Genomic DNA, 14,327 nt, shown 5'->3' on the forward strand with positions numbered 1-14,327 from the left:
ACACCTCACTAGCTAAGAATATTAACAAGTCCACCCATTTTTTTCCCTATAACTGCGAGCTCGTCATTACGAAACTGTACATTTGCAAAGCGACTTCACGAACCTGTGAATTTTACACTCAGCCAACCTGCTGCTTTCTGGGTGAGTTTTACCAACAGCTGTTATTGAAGCGCAGAAAACTGAGTAAACAGTTGGCTGGTTAGACCTCAGGTGACAGAGCAGCTTCGGGCCTGCTGACTGTGCACTCTGCGTGTGTGCGTGTGGCCAGTCATTCATAACCACTCCCATCGCAACATGCACACACACACAAACACACACGCTCGCACACACTGTGTCAAAACCACAACAACAATACATGACAGCTCAAAGTCCAAGTATGACTAGGATAGTCACACCTACTGTGAGCATCAGAACTCATCATTGCTTGCTAATAAAAAAACATAGGGATAATACAATATAAAGTTCATTTCTGTCATTCACATTAAATAAACATTAGCACGAGTGACTGACAGGTGCTTTAAAGCGGGACATAACTTCTGATTTATTCACGTTAACAAGAAGTAGCTGATAACACTGCTAAACATTGCTTCTGTTTAACTATGTCATCAGCTGAGATATGTGGAAAAAAAGAGTGTGTTCTTCTTAAATATATTGTGTCAACCAACCTTATAGACTTTGCCTTTTAATCTGCTGTCAGCATGAAACAGAATGAAGCAGATCAGAGTCTGAGCGTTGCTTACCTTTGCTTTGGTTAAAACAGTCCATAACAGGTCCAGAGCCGGCTAAACATCCCATGCCGGCCGGGCAAACACACTGGTTTTCACAGCATACACACACATACACACACGCACGCCGCACAACCATACACTCGTTTTTTATTTCCCCTCGCTTCTCTGTGAGATTATTCCCGTGTGTGTGTGTGTGTGTGTGTGTGTGTCATCTGCCTCTAATGACAGCTGACAAACTACATGCCGCAAATCCCCTCTCTCTCTCTCACTCCCTCCCTCCCCCTTGCTCTCTCTCTCCCTCTCTCCCTCTCTCTCTCTCTGGTTTTCCCCTCCCCCCATCACGTAGACACACACACATATGCGCACTCCTCCCTGTCTCCTCCCACAACACAGGAACACACTCCTCCCTCCTCTCGCTCACAATCGTTCTAGGCACTGGATGATTTACATGGCCTATTGTTCTGTAATTCTGGAGGGCTTTTATTATTTTAAAAAATACACTAATCATGACATTTGTTACAAAACAGTCAAAGTACAAAATGTGTTACTTTATCACTAGTTACAACACTTTTCACAAACTTACAATGCTTACATGCAGATGTTCAAGAAACTGCAAATATTAGGCAAAATGAGAGATGTCAGTGCTGTTAGAATTTACGGGTGCCTGAATATTTTCGTCTATTTTTGGTAAACAAGAAGAACAAAAAAAAAAAAAAAAAAAAAATACATACATTTTCTATTATTCAAACTTGTGCACAACTTTCAAAACTGAAGCAGAAAGAGATGTTTGTCAGAAACAGTGAAGCCAGTGAGTGACAGAGAAAGACTATTGCATTCAGCACTTGCATAATAAGCATTGTCCCTGCTTGGATAATAAGCCCTACATGAAGGGAGATGGCAAACGCACACACACACACACACACACACACACACACACACACACACACACACACACACACACACACACACACACACACACACACACACACACACAAACACAAGTGAAATGAGTCACAGAAAAAAGAGCCAAACACACACTAAGAGGTAATTTTACAAATGGCTAAAGCTCTAAGAGCTTTATGCACACATACAGCTACCACATACTCACACAAAAATTACCAGGTTAACTGTCCCCCTCGCTTAAAACATACGCATCCTTGTGTGTTTTCACTTTCCATGTTCTTATGTCAGGATGTCCCTGTTTTGCTTTATGAGCTGTTGTAGTTTCTATGCACTGCTGTAGATAATGTCTGACAGTGTTCCTCACCTTTGATCCAGTGATGCTCCTTTTGGTTTAGTTTAATGTTTTAAGTTCTTATTATCCCAGCCAAATGTTCAAATGGTTGTTTTTTTCTCAGAGCTTAAAGTTGAAGCTCACAGTGGCAGAATGAGGAGTGCTGTGAAACTGAAAACTTTGGGGTTTTTTGTTTTCTTTTTTGCATTTTCTACTGTGCAAGTTGCCGTGTTAGGAGGCGATTATACTTTGACGTGCACAACTGCACATGTGGATGAGTAGTCCTGTTATAGTGCTGTAAAAGTACCCTTAAGTCCGGTTGAAGGGCACATGTGTAGCACGCCGAATAAACTTGAACCAAATCTTAAAGGATTTGAAATCCATCACAAATACACTGACTGACGAATGACCTTTGAACGTCTCCTGCAAATGTACTTTTCCTGATGCCATGGCACTAATATTTGGGCATGCAAAACACAATTTAATTATATTTGGTTATAGAAAATCAAACAAGAGTGCCGATGCAGTACACTGGTCTACCATTGTCACTGGCCAATATCATCAGTGCTAATGTCAGTATATTGGCAAGTAAGTTGGAATTTAACTTGGTCAGTGGTCAATATATCTGATGTAACACCCCAGTTTTGCACTGGATAAATGATGTTGGATGGTGTGATGAAGAGGTGAAACACAGGTCAGTTGTGTTGTTAAAACAGAGATTTGCTTCCCTTAGCACAAAAACAAACATGCAAACCAAAAAACCCTCAAATAAAATACAGTGTTTTATAGAATCTGTGCATCTGCATGTTGAACTCCACTGCATCCCTAAATAAAAGACTTTTTTCTGTATCACATGTATTGTAATATACCATATATGTGTACTGATATATGCTATATTTGTATTGCATCCTATTGTAATACAGCAAAACACTATCTTAACATAAAGATTCCACTTACCTGATTTGCAAAGCATCATGGGTAAACATCCATAAAGATATGGCAACATCATTCAGTTATCTCTGTGAGACACATGAAACAAAAACAAAGATAAATGTTAGGTTTGTGTTTGAAAGGTTGGGCCGATACAGATTTCTTAAATAGCAATGTGTCTGACAGCTGATCCCAGAATCTGTACAATCTTTGTTTCTTTGCTTGTCTTTTAATAATAGTTTTTTCTTCAATAACATTTCTTTCAGCCTTTTATTACTATGTTTACTGTGTCTATTACTATGTAATACTTTAAAAACAGGATCCCAGATTTAAGGACCATAAAATGTATGCATGTCATCTTGTTTGTAGAAACACAGACATGTGGACAATGAATTATTGCATGTATAATGAACAGCTTAGGCACAAACTGAGGAAAATTGTAAAAACTGAAAATGGCCAAAAATCAACGCAACATAAGCCAAGTTGGCGAAGCTTTTTATCCCTAATACAGATAAAGCTCTTAAGACACTGGATCATTCTCATAACGCAAATTAGTATACGTCAATGTAATTCGTGTGACTATGAAGATGTAAACGGAGAGGTGTCTTTCGAAATCCAGTGTTTATAAAGTAATGTTTAGTCTCCAGCCTCAGAGGTATAACAACCCCAGTGACATCATCCAGGTTATTTTCTCAGAAACATCAAGCGTATTTTCACAGGATGAGAACTTCCCAAAACTAGTAATGTAACTTTAATATGAAAAAATAAAGAAATAAAAATACAAACACTGATGAGACCTTCCTGTAAGCACTGAATGAATGTTTTTAGACATCATATTGAGTTGCTAAAGTGCATGAATAATTATCACTTTCCAGGCATGAGGCACACTTAAGTGAAACACATCACTCCATTTTACCACAAGAGTCAACCCATCATCAAGTACATATGCAGGCCACGCGTAGATCAAATGTGTAAGAGTGTGTGCTTGCTAAATATGCTGCCATCTTTTACAGGGTAAAATCATTTAGCAGAATTTAACCTTAATCATCACCCACCAGTTATGCTGGAAATCGCACTCCTGTCCACAATAACAAGGAAACCTGCAGCTTTTCCCAGACAATGACCCTGCCTGGGAGGAAGATTCCGAGAGCTCGGAGGCCTTTTTCACACCGTGAGGTTGACCTGGAACAGTATGGTGCTGCTCCAGGTTCATCGAGTTCCCACTGGCTTTGGTTCATATTCAAGAAACATCGTATTTTATGAAACAACTGGTCTCCTTTTATTTGAACAGCTGAAGTGTAGTGGAAATCTACTTAAATCCCTCCCTAACGATCAGATATTTCAGAACCATTTTACAGCGTGCCCTTTCATTTTCATGTTGCAGACAACTATGTGCGTGTGTGTAAAGTCCAAAGTGTAGGTCACATGTCCTGCTGCTGTGGGAAGACAGAAAGAGCCTACCTGTTTACTGGATTTCAGTCACCCCCCCTCACATATATATCTGTTGTAATCAAGTAAAAACTCATTTTTTTCAGGAACTATTATGCATCACATACTCTCTGTGTTGAATCACATCCTCTTTCCCCCTCAGTGTTAAAAGGGATGGCAAATTAAAGGAAAACCCCACATTGTGGGTTTGAGTGACGATTTACCACCTCGTGCCCTAAGAATTCAACACAGAAGCGACATGTCCAATGCAACAGCATAACAGACTTACAAAATCCTCCGACTGTAGTAGTCAAGCATTCAGTATTTTCCATAATTTTCTGTACATCTTTACCAAAAGTCCTTGACAAGAACCGTTACTGTGACTTTGTTCATTTCCACTTCTGACATATTGGTAAATAAGTTATAAATACAATTTCACTAAAACTGAGGTTTTGGGCTACGAACATTCATGTACTTATGTTTAAACAAATTCAGCGTTCGATGCAGGAAGCTGAAACTTGTTTTCCCTTAGAGGCATAATGTAAAGCATCAAACAAAAGAATATGTCACAAAATAGGAATAAAGGCTGATGCAGGCTCAAGGATGTACTGGTCCAATGTCAGACTGATCCTGACTCAAAAAGCTGACAGCTGGGCCAATCTATGCAATTCAAGCCTATGCTGTTGTGTGTTTAATAAAGTTTGAATCAGCAGCAATGCACTGGTTTGCTAGCAGGAGAGCTAATATAGCTCTCTCTCTCACTTGCTCTTGCACTCTCCCTCTTGCAATGTTCAGTCTAACACTTATTGGGAAATATTTATTTCACATACATTAACATAACACATTTTGTCAACTTGATTAATATTTTTTCACCTCGCCTGCCTCTTGTCAGCTCCATGTAAACACATGTGTGCCTGTGCATCTGTGTTTGTGTGTAGGTGCACTCACAGCAAGACTGAGAGCAGCGAAAGGAGAAACTAGTGTGAAATGAAAGCTGTGGGCAGGGAAGATTCTAAATCTGAGCTGAAATGAAACTAGTGCAAAAAAGATTAGGCGAATAACATACACACTTTTTATTTTTTATTGCATTCATCTTGGTTGTCTTGTCATTTATTACTAGACTTAATAAGCCTGTTACATTTTGTTTTACAAAGTCTGGAAAGCAAAGTCTAGTCTGACATTGCCTTGCAGATAAAAGAGCAATCCCCAATTGCTTCCTCGTAGTAAAAGAATACAGTCCAGTCATTTAACTGGTATCAGTATTCGGTATCCGCATGCATTGCTAATCTCACTGTGGGCATGGACAGGGTTGACCAACCAGTTCTAAAAACATGATGATGTGTATAATGCAACATGTTGCAGCTTGAAAGTTTAACAAGTTAAAATACAATGGAAGAGTCAAACCTACCAAATCGAGATCGTTAGCACAGTGGTAATGTGTTGCATGCTTGTGGTGTGTGTGTGTGTGTGTGTGTGTGTGTGTGTGTGTGTGTGTGTGTGTGTGTGTGTGTTACTGTAATCAAGAACACCAAATGAAAAGTACTAAAAAGAAGAAGTTAGTTTTTTTGGTCAGCGGCCAAATCTGAAACATCTGCTGGCTCTTCCCCCCGATTTGTTCACTGTTACTTAGTGTGTGTGTGTGTGTTGTGTGTGTGCGTGTGGCAGCAGCATTCTTAGTCAGTTGGACACAGCACACTCAAACCACACTGCACTTTAACATGCACCTGCCACCGCTGAGATAGCTGTGCGTATGTGTGCATTTGTCAGTTTGTGTGTGCATCAGAGTGTGTCAGTGTCTGTGGAGGAGAGATGGACAGCTGATCTCTACCCAACTCCTTTGTGAATTGCACAAGCACACATGCAAGCACAAATGTTCTTCCTGCGCACACGCATGATGACAGAAAAATCCTGTGGCTGTCACCCAGCCCACTTTGTGCACTGCAAACTTACTCGGGGCAATGAAAGGGTACGGTTTTATCAATAATCTGTCATTTTACCCAGGACCTGAAGTAGAACAAGCCAAGACAGTAAGATGCACACTGAAGCACCAGTAAAATACAGATTAACCAGTTGGACTGTTTTCTCCCTTTCGGAAACAGCCTTTTCTCAAAGGGAAGAACATGCAAATAATTTCTAAAGGCTGTTTTAAAAAATAAACAATGGGCCCCCAAAGTGACTTGAACTTTGCTTTCAGCAAAAACAAAGAAACACATATTTGCACCTACAGAGTCATGGCAATTGTGTTACAACCTAACTTTGTAGTTAGCAATGGAGAGTTTCACTGTTAATTATTTGCATAATAGACATTGTGGTAACCAAGCACGCACATACACACTGATACACACACACTCACACACACACACACACACACACTGAGTGTCTGTTAGATAGAGAGAGGGAAGAGTGAGAGGGAGCTACAGAAAGTCAATGAGAGCCACACAGAGAGACGGCCTACTTCCTGACTGTGATTAATTTCTGTTACTAAGCAGCTCTATGGTAACACAGACATCCACAGCTACACCGAGCTCAGAGCTGGTTTACAGTATACAACCACATTACACAAGTTAGACGCATAGGCTGATAATCCTGGCCAGTAACACAAAATATATAATCCCATAAAAGATGTGCAAAAACAGCCCATCTGCAATTTGCAATGTTCACAATTATGCATCAAATTTCCTGTGAAACTGCGAGATTCAGCCCATGTCTTTTCATGTTATGTGAAACATATGACGAATTTGTGAATATGAACAAAAGCACCCACAGTCATTCAGGGAGGTTATCATGTCAACTAATTACAAATTCTGCTCAACCATTCATCTTAAGACTGCACAAAAATTACCCATAAGCCACAAATGACTTAAGTAACTCTTAAAAATGACAAGAGTTTTTCAAAAGCAGCCCTGTCATCTGCTTTTACTCTTAATCTAACCATTCTCTCTCAGCCACAGATGTGATGCTAAACCAAAACACAAGAAGCTCAGCTGTGTTGACCTCTTTTTGATTGCATGTGGACAAAAGGATATTTATCAACTTTTAAAAAATTTTCAGTTATTTCCTGAATTTAATAACTTGTTATTACATGATTATGATTCATCTCCAGAGTCTCATGGTGAGAATAGGATCGGAGTAACAAATGGGCATCGAAATGGACTTAATCAAGCCATAATATGCATTTTGGCCACAGTACTGCTTAACCTCTTTACTGTCATCTTTGCAGCAATGGTCTGTCACCAAAAGGCTGTGATGAACACCACAATTAGCTCTGGCCATGGCCTGCGTTTGTTCTGCAAAAGCCTGTTATGCTATTAGCTTGTATTATCCAGCTGGAAGCCTGTGGAGTCTCTCTCTCTCCCTCTAACACAGCTCTGCTGTCATAGTGCTGGAGAATTACAGCCGCCATCAGCTCCAGCTAACCAAATTAGCACTTGTTATGCAACCTGCTACACTTGGCTCACAGGTCTACTGCTTCAACCCTGCACAGCTTTCCATATGGTTTGCACATAGGAAGGCAACTTAGCTTTGCAGCCTGCTCCTCAGCTGAGTGGCAAAATGCTGGTTTATTGCTTTGTTTAAGCACTTTAATTTGGTATATGTATCCCTTATATGCAAAGGACGTTTACTGTAAAACTAAGACTTTCTGCCACGACAACACAACAGCTGAGAGAGTGTGAATTCAAAGCCAGAAACTCAAATCATGTGAGTCTGCATGTTGCGCTTTCATAGCCAGCCGCAGTCTTCAGTGTTTATAGCCCATGAAAAAAAATGACTGTAAATGTATCAGCCAGTAGAAGGTGTCTTGATACTTGCTAGTTTTTCAAATTTGACTTTCACTGTCTCACTGTAGTATATACGGTTTAAGCAAATCAAACTGAAGACTTTTAAGCCTTTTTTCCGCCACTTTAAATACCACTTTCAAATTAAATTTAAGACTAAACTTGTGATGGAAAACTGTGTTTAGAAGGAAAAATATTTTCAAATTTATTAGTTCAAATTACAGTATTCATTTGGATTTAGGCATATTTCCCAAATTAGTCAATAATTAATCTAAGAAAATAAAAATAAAAACATAAATCTTGCCTGAGATGCTATTCATTCATCCCAAGTTTGAAAGAGCCTCAACAAAAGTGCATTTTAAGTGGTAAGCATTACCCATTGCTCTCTTTGCTATTCTTAAATCAACTGTCAAAACCACTGCAAAAAACAGATCTAAAGGGTTAATTAAAGTACTGGCTTTTAAGCATAGTCCACAAATTTTCAATAGAGTTGATGTCAGGGCTTTGGGAAGGCCATTCCAGAAGCCCAACATCAGCCTCCTTTATCCATTCCAAAACCAGTTCTAATGGGTTTGGGATCATTGTCCTATTGCAACACCGAAGTTTCCACCATCTAGCAGCTGATTTGAGGTGAAATTGATTAATTTTGAGCTAGTCCTCCTTCTTCAGTATTGCATCCCCTTTGTGCAATGTATCATTGGAAGAAAAACAGCCCCAGTGAATGATGCTACCACTACCATGCTTGACAGTTAGTGCAAACAACATTTGGCTTGTCCATGTACAGCTGCAGTTGAAGTTGAAGGTGTTGATTTTGGAGCAGTGGTTTCTTTTTTTGCCCTGCACCCTCTCTACCCAGCCAGATTTGAGCCTTGCTGATTCCTAAAATGTTTCTGAAGATCCTCCCTCTCATCTGAGGGCAAGAGTTTGGGTCTTTTTCCCGACATCGGCAAAGTGGTGGCATATCAGAACAACTTGCATTTACGTAAATTGTTTGAAGCGATGATCCCGGAATCTGCGTTTGTTTAGAAGTGCTCCATTAGACCTTCCCAGCTTGAATAAATCTACAGTTTTCCTTCTTAGAACTTCACTGAGTTCCTTAGACTTTCTCATTGTTCTAAGTATTGGTCGAACCAATGAGTTGTGTCAAACAAATGCTTTTTTATGCTGCCAAAGAGAAACTAGCAGTTGTAGTCAACTTAAAAGACATTAGAGAACCTTCAGCACAACTTATTAAAAATGTTTTATGTATGCATGTTTATATTTGAGCCTGTATGTGTACTTTTGACCCTGTTTAAATCAGACAAAATCCAAAATAAATTTAAACTTGTGCACCCAATTCTAATTTTTTGAAGTCGGCAAAGGTGTATGCTGAATAAAATAAAAATTGAAACAGACAAAGCACAGTTCAGAAAAATCACGAAAAGCCTCAAATTACCATCATGAATACATGTAAACCTCCACAACTGTGCCCTGGCTAACATTGTAGCTCACAGTGTAAAATGAATACTATGATAGCACTATGATATACCAACAACAAGTATCCAGGAAAGGGCTACATTTTTTCTGTCCAAGAAGACTAGTCAGGTTCCCATATGAACAGTGAAGCAGGTTTTTCTTGTAATCATTCCTTCCCTTCATACCATGAAGTGATTCCAAGATTTATCTGAAGCAAATATGAGGCTTTAGCAAGTATGAATCTAAGTATGCACAAATTAAAAAACAATAGTATTAGATGAGTCTAAAAGACTTCAGACAGCTCTGGTCTCCCTATCATTCAGATACATGACAAACAAAAAGATTTCATTTAAAATGTAGGCGGTCTGAGCTTACGTCAGGTTTTGATGTAATCATTTACAATACAAACACTCTGCTCTAGAGCTGGTTCTAATTAACTACATAATTCTTAATGCTTCTTAATGGTGTTGACCACACTGTCTCATAATCATGGCCACAGTCACAAAGTATGATACTTATCATATGTCCAAGTACAGTAGAGTCTTTTAGAATTTTTCTAAGAAACACATTGGTGATTTATGATGACGATGACTGATCAAACTTTCCAGTCCATGAGTATTTTATTTTAGGTACACATACAGTAAATAAGGGAATATGAATGAAAGCACCTCCTGTTGTTGTGTGCAGTCACCATGTCAAGAAATTACAAATACTTGTGGTTTTTGCTGCAATCTATTCTTTGTCTGAATTTCGAATTAAGATCATATTTGAGTCATAAGCAACAGACATGTAGATCTGACTTGTTCCCCTAACAATAACGAGAATTTTTGCTCTGCATCTCCCAAGAACAGCTTTTATTTGTACAACTACCCTTAACTTTCAGATGCTTGATAGCATGCCTCAGGTCTCATGGTTTTACTGTAACCACGAGAAAAAAACAAAAAAAAACAAAACAAGTGTTTCCAGTATAGCTATAATAAGTGTGTATACTCTTTGCAAGAGTAGCTACAAGTGCTTCGTCTTGGCTAGTATCTGAGCAATGATGTAAGTGTTGCTGTTGTATTAGAGCTCCTCTCCTCAGTTCTCTCCTGTCAGTAGGATAAAATATGATCACATTTTAAAAATATGATTCAAACTTTTTGATGTATCTGAAACTTTAAGCCCTTTAAATCACATTAGTGGCAAATTATTAAACACCTCTAGTCTTTATAAGTATTAGCCTTTTAAAATAAACAGGTGGTAGAGCAAAAAACTTTGAGTCTGTATTAAGCCGCTATTGTGGTTGACACATTAGTCATCGTTCACTCAAAATGCGACACATGCTGACCCATGCATCAAAAATAGTATAGGAATAGAAAACGATTTTTCAGTGCAGGAGCACAGAAATTTCCAGATGGCATTGACGGAAATTGTGGAAATAATTTAATTGAGAAAGTTGAGATAGTCTACAAAAAACTGAAAAACCTCCATCATCGCTTTTTCCAATTCTGTTCCATCAGTGATGAAACAATTTTTAATTTTTTTCTTTTTTTGGAGTTGAGAAACTTTTCATTTGGAAAACCGCTGGAGCACACGTCAAATGCCACTATAAATGAGTAAAGGCCTATGGTGATGTCATAGTTCATGGAAGCCACGACCACAAAGTTAGGTAGGGATCATACTACACTGTCTATCTGGAGATCTGCAAAAACCACAGAGAAGGGTTATACTTTTATAGAAATTAGCCTCAAAGACACATTGGTAATCGATAGTGCAGTCTGTTACATGAAAACCAAAAGCCCAAAGGCAAGCACATTAACGAACAGTCATGTGAAAAATATATGTAGGACTATGCAGGCCTTGTACTTTAGGATTTAACATGCTAACTGACGCCTGCAGAGTCTAGGATGTAGCCCTTGTTTCTTGCAGTTTCTCTGAGCACTGGGAAAATTGCAGCATTGTGCTAAACACCTAAAACGAAGCATATTTTATCAGCAGCATCTGGCTGCTATTTACCCTCTTAATTCATATGGAACCAGTAAGGACGGACCCAAAAGCATCCTTTTTTACATGACTTCTTGTCACTCAGACCGAGGAAGGCCTGTCAGTGTGGAATCTACAATACCTGCATCAATCAGTGTTATGTCTTATTGTCTGGGTGCTGCTGCTCCCATCGTGTATGCACTGTATCTGGATGTTGCAGAACAAAGCCATATCACTACATACTGCCAAATACTGTAGATGGAAAAGGAGACCTATTTTTCACTACGGCTCTCCAGTCTGAAATGTGCTCCATTTTGCACCCGTTTACATACTACCCTTATCAAGGCTTTTCACTATTTACATTAAGGTCAAATAAAATAATATGGTTGGACAAGAATAAATAAAAGGAGAACTTTGTTAAATAACCTACTGAATGTGTCAACAGAGTTGATAAAAACCAGTGAATTGGCTAGCTGATATCAGCTGATATTAGCTTATCGCAGATATAAAGTATTGGCGTATGTCACATCTAGCATGATAAGAAAGAACTAATTTAGAAACTGTGTAACAATTACAAAGATTGTACACAATAGGCTGCCTTAAATATTTTGCAATGTAAAGCATCCTCTCTTACTTATTCAAGATAACTTAAAAAATGTGCATGAGCCAATACATCGTCTGATCTTTTAAACACTCATATATGAAGTTTATTCTAAGACTTTTTTTTATGTTACTTCCTATTATTCAGTAATGTTTAAGGAGATAATTTGTATTCAAATCTGCAAGTCAATGCACTTTGATTTAGAACTAAAACGTATTTTATCATCACATACTGTAACAATATCCTGCAGATTCATTTTGCTGAGGGAATATTACAGTGATTATGGTGTTCAGGCACCACAGGAAGCTTTCAGAGGAGTCAGTGACATGGGTGTGTGTGTGTGTGTGTGTGTGTGTGTGTGTGTGGTTAATTAGAGCACTTGGTCTCAGGAGGATCAGACCTGGAAGGCGACTGTCTCTGCTACGTGACAGAAAGCCAGGGGCAGAGTGTGTCTGATAAGTTGGTGGCAGAGAGAAGAGACAGACATAAACAAACACAGATAAGTCGACAAGCATGCACACACCCACACATACACCCCTTGGTAAATACTAGTAGATGTACAGATGAACCAGTTGTGCTGGTATTTAAATACCCCCCCAAATCATTCCCAAATTAACAATATCATCTTGTGGGTGAGAAACACTCATTTACTGAAGGCATGAACAGCAGCTCTGGAGAGCAACGTTTGCTCTTAATAGATGCGGAACTCAGTGCTCACCACATGAATTTGCTACAGCTACAATTTTGGCATGTTTATTTTATAATCTGTCACTAATTTCACATCTATATCTGATTTAATTCACCCACAAAGACATTAAATTAGGACTAGGTTTATTTTAAATCCAAGACCAGGATAACATCAGGGATTGATGGCTATGATTTAAATGTGTCAATGTATTTCCTTGCTGTCCCAGGATAAAACTTCATAAAAAACAAACTGAGGAGAAATGCACAGTCAAGCCTTGCCCTTCCTCCTTCTCCTGCAGCTGCCGTCATTGGTCAGGACATTATTTGAGCCCTCATGTGGTTTAGTGAATTCAAGCCACTAAGGATCCCTCATTGGGCAGGCTGCCAAATTCGTGTTAAGATCTTGGACTTAAGTACATTCCTGCACTCTTGCTGCAGCACTATAAGGTAGTTTTGGCATTGAAAATTGTAGTGTAATGTACCAGAATTTAATCAGACAAGACACTACTCTGTAACTGTAATAAAACCGTTACAAAAATACAGAGCAAACAGATCGAGGTGAAAACAAAGCATGCACAGTATTTTGTGCTGCCTAACTGTTTCTATGCATAAATAGCATAATGCCTCTTAACCCCTTAGAGAGAAAACAGGTGCAGAAGGAAGGGTTAAACAGAACCTGAACACTTGGCCTACATGTTGCAATCCGTTTCAAAGTTCACTTTGGGGTGCCGGGAAGAGCAAATAAGCCTAAAAGAGCCAAAATAAATCATAAGCCCAGCCCTCAAAGATAACATTTCCAGAGGAATCAGATGGCACCTGTCACGTAGGCAAACTGACAGGTTTCCTGTAGTAAGATACCTGCACAATAGCAAACACAGAGAAACCAGCACAACAGCAAATCAAGACAAATTCTTGTGCCTGCATTTAAAAAGGACATCTTACTGCAAGACAATACGTTCTGAGCTGTGTGTGTTTCTTTTCAGCATAAATCTGCACAACATGTTTTTTGTCATAGCCACACTCATTCTATGCTGTGCTGTTAGCATACATACACATGCTATGTGGTCCAAAAAGTAGTATTCTGCTTAATATATAAGAAAGATTAATGTAATATGTCAAACTCGGACACTCTAAAGTGCAAATCATTTTCTTTTGCTTTGCAAATTGGCTTTTAACAACATGCAACAGCATAACAAAGGAAAAGCAAAAGTGAAAGCAATGCACTCTCAAGGATCATATGTCATGAAAAAAAGACGTGCGTTTGATGTAAATATCCCTCATTTCCTAAACGCCTGGTCTCAACTCACGCAATGCCCTTCTTGACAAACCAGCAGACGTCCTCCCATCTTAACAGAGTATAGCCTGTTATGACTTTAAATACATAAAAAAAATGATGATGATAATAATGTCAGTAGTTGTCCATTCATCTACCAGTCTCTAATGGATTTTCACCTACGACTATTCCCACTGGACTAAAACAATAATATCACTTGAAATAATATGTTGTTTCAGATAATTAGCCTTTT

General features: G+C 38.8%; 1 protein-coding gene across 5 annotated transcripts in view; it reads right to left on the minus strand.

Annotated features, from left to right (window-relative positions):
• Window positions 1-14,327, minus strand: part of LOC116331650 (nuclear receptor coactivator 2-like) — a 54,711-nt gene that overhangs the window by 38,385 nt on the left and 1,999 nt on the right. For 4 of the 5 annotated variants that reach the window (XM_031754407.2, XM_031754408.2, XM_031754406.2 and 1 more), the window contains exon 2: window positions 2,920-2,981. The gene's annotated coding sequence lies outside the window, so the exon portion shown is untranslated. Of the gene's footprint in view, window positions 1-740; window positions 941-2,919; window positions 2,982-14,327 lie in introns of those variants that run through there. The other variant, XM_039602082.1, reaches the window with a different exon arrangement.

This window comes from Oreochromis aureus, linkage group 18 (assembly GCF_013358895.1).
Source record: "Oreochromis aureus strain Israel breed Guangdong linkage group 18, ZZ_aureus, whole genome shotgun sequence".
Classification (NCBI taxonomy): domain Eukaryota; kingdom Metazoa; phylum Chordata; class Actinopteri; order Cichliformes; family Cichlidae; genus Oreochromis; species Oreochromis aureus.